Raw genomic sequence first — 8,697 nt, forward strand, 5'->3', positions numbered from 1 at the left:
CGCAGCATGAGAGGATACGCTTAGTAAACCGGGTTGACCGGTTGCAACTTGGTCACATTTGTATTGACGTCGTGAAAGTACGTCGCAAACTACCAGAACTCACCATATGTCGTTACGTCCGTTTACCATAGTAAGCCGTGACAACGATTTTAAAAAATGCCTCTCGGTACGAACCATCACCATGGACACGTATATGGGCGGTCCGCTGTCTATGCCGCATCGATAGGTGTTAACGGTTAACACTGTATACATAACTACCGACGCGTATACGGGAGCGGTTCGCTGCATATGCATCGCTGTTAGGCGTTAGCCATAGAAACGTTCTCAACCAACCACCAATCTCAAACCACTTGTACACTTAACAAATGTTACGACATGTACGACCCAGAACTTTACATCACTGGGTCGATGTGATCAAGAGATGGAAACTTGGTCAAGTAACCCGGTTGCAAAAACATTTGCACACTATACGTACCACCAGATTTTTTTACTGTCAGTAAAACTGTCAAGAAACCCGGTTGAAAAAACATTTGCACACTATACGTACCACCAATTTTTTTTACTGTCTGTAAAACTTTTCGCACTATATCACTAACATATACCATATAGTGGTATAGTGCGACATTTTATGTCTCTTGCAAACTGATTCTACTCTGGTTATCGGTCCCGTGGATAGTACATGACCTAGTGGAGGTATCGTACTAGGACTGTATAGCTTGTCTCGAGCGTCTTGATCGTTCGATGACGTGCGTAATTTTTTTAAATTTTTTATTTACCATACATCACCATACTCGCCTAAAATGTTCCCATCAGTTTGCATATGATGTACCATGAATTGCCCTTGTAGTGAGATACATCCCCATACCTGCCTTAGACGTTCCCATCAGTTTGCCGTATGATATACCATCAATGGCCCTTGTAGTGGTATACATCCCCATACCTGCCTTAGACGTTCCCATCAGTTTGCCGTACGATGTACCATTAATGGCCCTTGTAGTGGGCATGTCAGCTCAAGCGCCTTCTACGTTCTGGTCGGTCTGCCGGTAGTATACGGTTCCGCTTGTTGCGGTGGACCGACGCAGTAAAGTTATTACAAATTATGATAAAGTTGGCCTGTTTTGGCCACCAAACTATCTATAGGGGGACCACATTTCGGAACGTATGGGTCGATAATATTGACTTTTGAGTCCAAAAAATGCATTTTGAGCGTATGGTCAATTTGGTCCGGAGGGGGTGCATGTCATGTGAGTGGATCAACCATGGTGCGGTACACTACAGTAGGTTTGGTTTGGCGGGACAGGGAGGCATAATGGCTATATGAGCGAGTGCAACCATGATGTTGTACACTACGGTTTGGCTGGACAGGTACGAACAGGGAGGCATAATGGCTATATGAGCGAGTCCAACCATGATGTGGTACACTATGGTTTGGTCGGAGGAGGTAAAAGTAAATGGTCGATCGGTTGGTTACACAGACGGAAGCGTGTTCTGTCGCTCTGTCGAACCGACTCCGGCTAATGCGAAGAGGATTTAGGTGTCTGATGAATGTTATACGGCTACCACGTTATATGCGATAGCTAACGACAGTAGCAGGTATTATGATTCGTCCTGATTGGTGTACCATCATCAACCATGGGCAGTGGTCGAACCGTAGTCGGCCGTCAAAGATGGGAATCTTTTTTCGATTATTTTGCTTGACCTCTAGCACCGCGTACCATCGGGGTACGGCTAGTGTCTCATACGAACACGAATGTGCGAATGAAACACGTTGTGGTGAAATTCGATGGCACGGGATTTCGTATCCCAAGCCGTACATTATCTCTTGACACGAGAAGGGGAAGGATAGCTATTTGATAGCTACCAAAGAACGGTGTAGAACGAAGGCGGCCATACCATAGTTCATACCAGATTTAACGGCTCATCACTGACTGACTGACCCGACGAATTCTGGTTGATTCTACCAGTAATATACGCTTGTCTCAAAGGTTAAGGCATGCATGTCTAAGTACAAACAGATTTAATGTGAAACCGCATAAGGCTCAGTATAACAGCTATAATTTACAAGATCATTTAACTAGTTAATAATTAATGCTCATTTAGTCGGGATTATGGATTGAAATGGTTCACCACCCGTCGCTACTACCGATGGGTTATTTAGTGAGGTCTCTGAAGGTGAACATTTGCTAGTCCTTCGAGATTACATTTAGATCGCTGAAGTTGAACTTGATGATTCAGAGGAAATAAAGGTCGTAACAAGGTTTCCGTAGGTGAACCTGCGGAAGGATCATTACAGTATTGATTTGTTGTGAACAACACACACAAAACCATCATACCTCTCTCGTACGCACAAATAGTTTGTGTTGAGAGAACGAAAATCACGCTACACGCATGTGTGTTTCTATTTTATTCCTACTCTTGGGCGCCAAATGCGTGCTCGTATACGAGGCTACGATGTACTGTACACGCTCACTCGGTCTCGCAGATCGACTGTGGAGTGCGGTGTGGTATCATCAATTGTGCAACCGTGAGCCCGTGCGCGTGGATGCCCACAACAACAGTGTAGGTAAGCTTGTAAAACCCTAAGCAGGGGATCTCTCGGCTCGTGGATCGATGATGACCGCAGCTATATGCGCGTCAGAATATGAACTGCAGGACACATGAACACCGACAAGTTGAACACATATCGCACAGCGTATAACGTTACGATGTACACATTTTTGAGTGCCTATATTTATCGATTCAACTATACGTGCCCATGCACGTATGCGTAGTGACGTTTTCCTACTATGGTGGTAAAACGTTCAAGCTAGTCAGAAATCGATTTTATCGCATTGCGCGATACAGGCTATCGATGGTTGATGCACATACATCGCATACTCCAGCCTGGCTTGGATACCCCCCTGATGTGTGTAGGCAGTGCATCGACATTTGACCATCCGACGAATAAGTAGGCCTCAAATAATGTGTGACTACCCCCTAAATTTAGGCATATTAATCAATGTTGCTCGAATATCAAGTAGTTCAACGTTGTTCGAGACTCTCATATTCAAAGGCAGTATAATCACAGCGAGGATGCGTGAATGAATTAGTTACACGAAGAATATTTGCAACATTGATATTAATAAGGGGATGAAAAGAAACTAACAAGGATTCCCTGAGTAGCTGCGAGCGAAACGGGAGAATCTCAGCACGTAGAGGTGATATGCAACGCGTTTCTATCTTATTCCGTGTACTGGAAATTTTGTTATCTACCATAATCAGCGGAACCTGGTTCAAGTTCAACTAGAATGTGGCTTTTACTCCCATAGAGGGTGATAGGCCCGTAGAACGACGCTGATGGTAGAAAATTTTTCCATGGGGTCGTGTTGCTTGATAGTGCAGCACAAAGTGGGAGGTAAACTCCTTCTAAAGATAAATATCACCACGAGACCGATAGCGAACAAGTACCGTAAGGGAAAGTTGAAAATCACTCTGAATAGAGAATCAAAAAGTGCTTGAAACTGCCTAGTGCTCAAGCCCGTTGAACTCGATTATCCGAAGCAGAGCTACTGGCCTGTGGTTGACACACAGGTCATTTACGCTCTTACTTTCAATAGGACATTGCGATCCATTACGAACAGTTTTGCTGGTTCACACTTGCAAATCACCCGACATCGGTCCCTTGGTGTTAGTTGCTTGTCCCATCGTAGCGATGTTCAGTTTTGAAGGCCTATGTCGCGAGCTGGGTCTTACTGCACGTGGTGTACCGTTGGGTACGTGATGGATACGAACACCGTCCCCTATGCCCCCGCATACACCCTCAGTCTGGGTTGACGGACTGTTTATCGGAAATGATAAAATTGAGGTACCTTCGGGACCCGTCTTGAAACACGGACCAAGAAGTCTATCTTGCGCGCAAGCCAATGGTGCCGTTTTCCGTTTCCGCGGTAACGCACACTGAAAAACCATAGGCGTAAAAAACATAACTCTCTCGTTGTGCGGGATTACTTGTGAGACTCTCTGTTGTATCGTGGTGCTAAATAGACGACGCATCATAGATACCATAAAAGGTGTTATTAGGTGTTATGACAGCAGGACGGTGGACATGGAAGTTGTCATCCGCTAAGGACTAAAATGGATGGCGCTCTAGTCGTTTGTCTATACATTATCGCTGGCGTACAAGTGGTGCGGTTCGCCCAGGGTGCCGCACTTTGAGACGTCAGTGAGTAGGAGGGTCTGGTGGTGTGCGTTGAAGTGCCTGGCGTAAGCCGACATGGAGCCGCCACTAGCACAGATCTTGGTGGTAGTAGCAAATATTCGAATGAGATCTTGGATGACTGAAGTGGAGGAGGGTATCGTGTTAACAGCAGTTGAACACGAATTAGCCAATCCTAAGCTCTATGGGAAATCTGATATGTATTAAGCATTTAACCAAATACACCACCGCCGTGCCGTGTGTTGATGCAACATCCACTAGTATATATTAAACGAGCGAAAGGGAATCCGGTTACTATTTCGGAGTATGTTGAGTATACGTTTGCATTGGTATGCTTACTGGAAACGATTGTGCCTTTGTAATCATGGTAACATGAATCTTTTCTTCGAGGCACTAACGGGAGGTATCGGAAGAGTTATCTTTTCTGTTTAGCAGTCATACTGACCACGGAATTCTTTCACAGACAGATGTGCTTGGATAGACTGCAAGAGCATGGTTTTTACAGCTGTGTCGATGCACTCTCCTTGGTCCATGAAAATCGAAGATTGGGACACGCAAACTCTCAAAAGCTTGTACCGAATCCGCAGCAGGTCTCCAAGATGTAGAGTCTCTAGTGGATAGAATAATGTAGGTAAGAAAGGTCGGCCAATTGGATCCTGTTGAGCTTGACTCTAGTCTGGCATTGTAAGGCGATATAAGAGGTGCAGAATAGGTGGAAGCTTGGGTAAAATATTATCTCCCGAGCACCAATGAGATACCACCATTCTTACTGTTGCCTTACATACATGATCAGGTGGAACAAGTGCTGGGGTTATTGCAACCTCTTGGCGTACGGTTTCTTGTTCCGCGTTCAGCCATGTCGTCATTTCTGGTGCTTCAGATGGTACCTCCACAGGTTCGGCCACGCGACATCCCTTTGTATGTCCTGGCTGCCCAGACGAGATCGAAACGGCTGAACACGACTTGTTCGCATGTTCCCGTTTCGCGGCTCAAAGGGGTGAGCTACTGGAGGCATGCGGCATGGACACCAAACTGGAAAATCTGATCCAGAGAATGTGCCACTGCGTAGAGAACTGGAACGCAGTGTCGAACGCGGTATCCCAAATTGCGGGCATATTGCAGCGGAAATGGAGTGCGGACCAACAACAGGCAGCCGCTAGATATTTCGGCGGGAGCTAGTCGAATAGCCGCCACAACACCGATTCGACTCGTCGAGGCGCCAGCGAACCGGAAGCCATGCTCCAACCGGAATCGCGGGACCGACCTCGGCACTCCATCGGGTGTCCCGTGTGATGTAAGAGACTCGGTGTCAGGAGATTCTCCTTCGCCGGGGAACTCTCCATCGGAGTAGTCTAGATCCTTTGTCGGGGACTAGATGAGTAGATCGTCGCGTGGTACCGCTAGGATCGTCTGAGCACCAGTGAACCGGAAGTTACGCTCCAACCGGAATCATTGGATCGACTTAGACATCCTTTCGGTCGGGTCGTAGACGCGTACCGTAAGCGTCGGTTCGGGAGGATTTCCCTCGTCGGGGAACCCTCCGGCGGTGTAGACTAGATCTTATGGTTGGAGACTTCGTCATCCAACTGGTCGATCCCTCGAGAGCAGGATGCTGATCCCCATTCTGCATAAATCTGGGGAGAGTGCTGTGAGCACCAATAGCCTTCCACCCCGAAGTAATACCTAGCGGTGGCGTCGAGGGGGTAGGGTTCGAGATCCAAGGTGTTTTAGTGGGTAGTTCCAATCAACAGTTGGGTTGTCCTTTGAAGAGTCCCACACTCCGTTCGTAAATGCATTTCACCTTGTAAAAAAAAACTACCCGGTGATGTCGTCCGCGAATCCGACTATCTTGACACCCGGAGGGAGCCTCAACTTCAGTACTCCATACTACCTTACCTAACAGCTATAGGCCTGGAGTGTCCTTTGCTATATCAAGCATACATCTCCACATAAATCGGACCATGGCTGCTCGTCTCCAGCCACTCAAGACACGGATGCTTCTGAGATCACCCTCCACTTGATCGATCCACCTTGCTCGCTGCGCTCCTCTTCTTCTTGTACCAGTCGGATTAGATTCAAGAACCATTTTCACTGGGCTGTCGTCCGACATCCTTATGACATGCCCAGCCCATCGTAGACGTCCGATTTTAGCTGTCCGTACGATAGGTGGTTCTCCTAGCAACTGTTGCAATTTGTCATTCATACGCCGTCTCCACGTTCCGTCTTCCATCTGCACTCCGCCATAGATGGTCCTCAGTACCTTCCTTTCGAAAACACTGAGGGCGCGTTGGTCCTCTGCCAACATAGTCCAGGTCTCGTGGCCATAGAGAACAGCCGGTCTAATTAGCGTTTTGTAGATGGACAATTTCGTGCGCTGGCGTACTTTTCTCGATCGCAGGGTTTTTCTGTGTTCAAAGTACGCACGATTTCCTGCCAAAATACGTCTATGAATTTCTTCGCTGGTGTAATTATCGGCGGTCACCAGTGAGCCCAAATACACGAACTCGTCAACCACCTCGATATCGTCACCGTCTATCAATATTCGTGGTGGGAAGCGTAGTGTTTCTTCTCTAGAGCCTCTTCCTCTCATGTTTTTTGTTTTCGACGCATTTATGCCAGTCCGATACGCCTAGCTTCAGCTCTCAGTCCGATGTAGGTTTCCGTCATCTTCTCAACGTTACGTGTCACAATATCAATATCGTCAGCGAAGCCGAAAAGTTGTACGGACTTTCGGAAGATCGTGCCACTCGTGTCGATCCTCGCTCTTCGAATCACACCTTCCAGGGCAATATTGAACAAGATACAAGAAAGTCCATCACCTTGACGTAGCCCTCTCCGAGATTCTAAGGGACTCGAGAGCGTTCCAGATACTCGGACGTAGCACATCACTCTATCCATCGTTGCTTTCAACAATCGCGTCAGTTTATCCGGGAAACCGTATTCGTGCATGATCTGCCATAGCTGTTCTCGATTGATTGTGTCGTATGCCGCTTTGAAGTCAATGAATAGGTGATGCGTGGGTACGTTGTATTCACGACACTTCTGGAGTACTTGTCTTATCGCGAATATGTGATCCGTAGTGGCGCGGGCTCCAGTAAATCCCGCTTGGTACGGCCCTACGAATTCCTTAGCTATTGGTGATAGACGACGGTAAAGGATTTGGGAGAGTACCTTGTAGGCGGCGTTCAGCAATGTGATTGCGCGGTAATTGCAACAGTCTAGCTTATCGCCCTTTTAGTAGACGGGACATACCACTCCATCCATTTATTCCTGCGGTAGAGTCTCCTTCTCCCAAATCCTAGAAATCATCCAGTGCAGCGCTCTAGCCAGTGCTTCTCCTTCATGTTTGAGTAGCTCGCCTGGCAACTGGTCATTGCCAGCGGCTTTGTTGTTCTTCAGCTTGCCGATCTCCTCAATTATCTCCGACAGATCAGGGGCTGGGAATCTGTCGTCGGCAGAGCGTGCACTCAGATTGATTCCTGTACCGTTCTCTGTATCTTGTGCTTCGCCATTCAGATGCTCGTCATAGTACTGTTTCCACCTGTCGATCACCTCACGTTCGTTCGTGAGAAGGTTACCACTGGTATCTCTGCACATTTCGGCCTGTGGCGTGTAGCCTTTACGTGAGCGGTTCACCTTTTCATAGAACTTCCGTGTATCATTTACGCGGTAGAGCGGTTCCATCGCTTCGCGATCTTGGTCTTCCTGGTCGCGCTTTTTCCTCCGGAAAACAGTGTTCTGTCTGTTCCGTGCCTGTCTGTATCGTTCCTCGATCGCCCTCGTGCGGTGTTGCAGCATCCTCGCACTTGCTGCATTCTTCTCTTCGACCAACTGCTGACATTCGCCGTCAAACCAGTCATTTCCTCGATTCGATAACCTCGTACCTAGAACGGTTGTAGCAGTGCTACCCACGGCGGACCTTATGTTCCTCTAGCCGTCTTCAAGAGTCGCCGCGCCAAGCTGCTCTTCCGTTGGTAGCTCTACCTCCAGTTGTTGCGCGTATTCCTCTGCAGTACGAATGCTACGTAGCTGCTTGAGATTGAGTTCCGGTGTTCCTGTGCGACGAGTATTGTGCACCGTCGATAGTTTTGAGCGCATACAAACCGCGACAAGGTAGTGGTTAGAATTAATGTTGGCACTGCGGTAAGTGCGGACATTGATGACGTCGGAGAAGAATCGCCCGTCGATGAGAACGTGGTCGATTTGATTTGCCGTATGTTGATCAGGTGATCTCCAGGTGGCTTTGTGGATATCTTTGCGGGGGAAGAAGGTGCTTCGAACTACCATTCCTCGGGAGGCTGCAAAGATTACGCATCGTTGACCGTTGTCGTTTGTTACCGCAAGCAGGTTCTCCAGCCCGATCACGGGCCTGTACATTGCCTCCTAGCCTACCTGAGCATTCATGTCGCCGATGACGAGTTTTACATACCACAGTGGACAGCTGTCGTAGGTTTGCTCGAGCTGCGCGTAGAATGCTTCCTTCTCGTCATCGGGTCTCGTGT

At 47.8% G+C, this 8,697-nt stretch overlaps 1 pseudogene; it reads left to right on the plus strand.

The window, feature by feature from the left end:
- Positions 1 to 2,575: 2,575 nt before the first annotated feature.
- LOC131433338 (5.8S ribosomal RNA) lies at positions 2,576 to 2,727 on the plus strand (annotated as a pseudogene).
- Positions 2,728 to 8,697: the final 5,970 nt, after the last annotated feature.

This window comes from Malaya genurostris, chromosome 2, assembly GCF_030247185.1.
Source record: "Malaya genurostris strain Urasoe2022 chromosome 2, Malgen_1.1, whole genome shotgun sequence".
Lineage (NCBI taxonomy): Eukaryota > Metazoa > Arthropoda > Insecta > Diptera > Culicidae > Malaya > Malaya genurostris.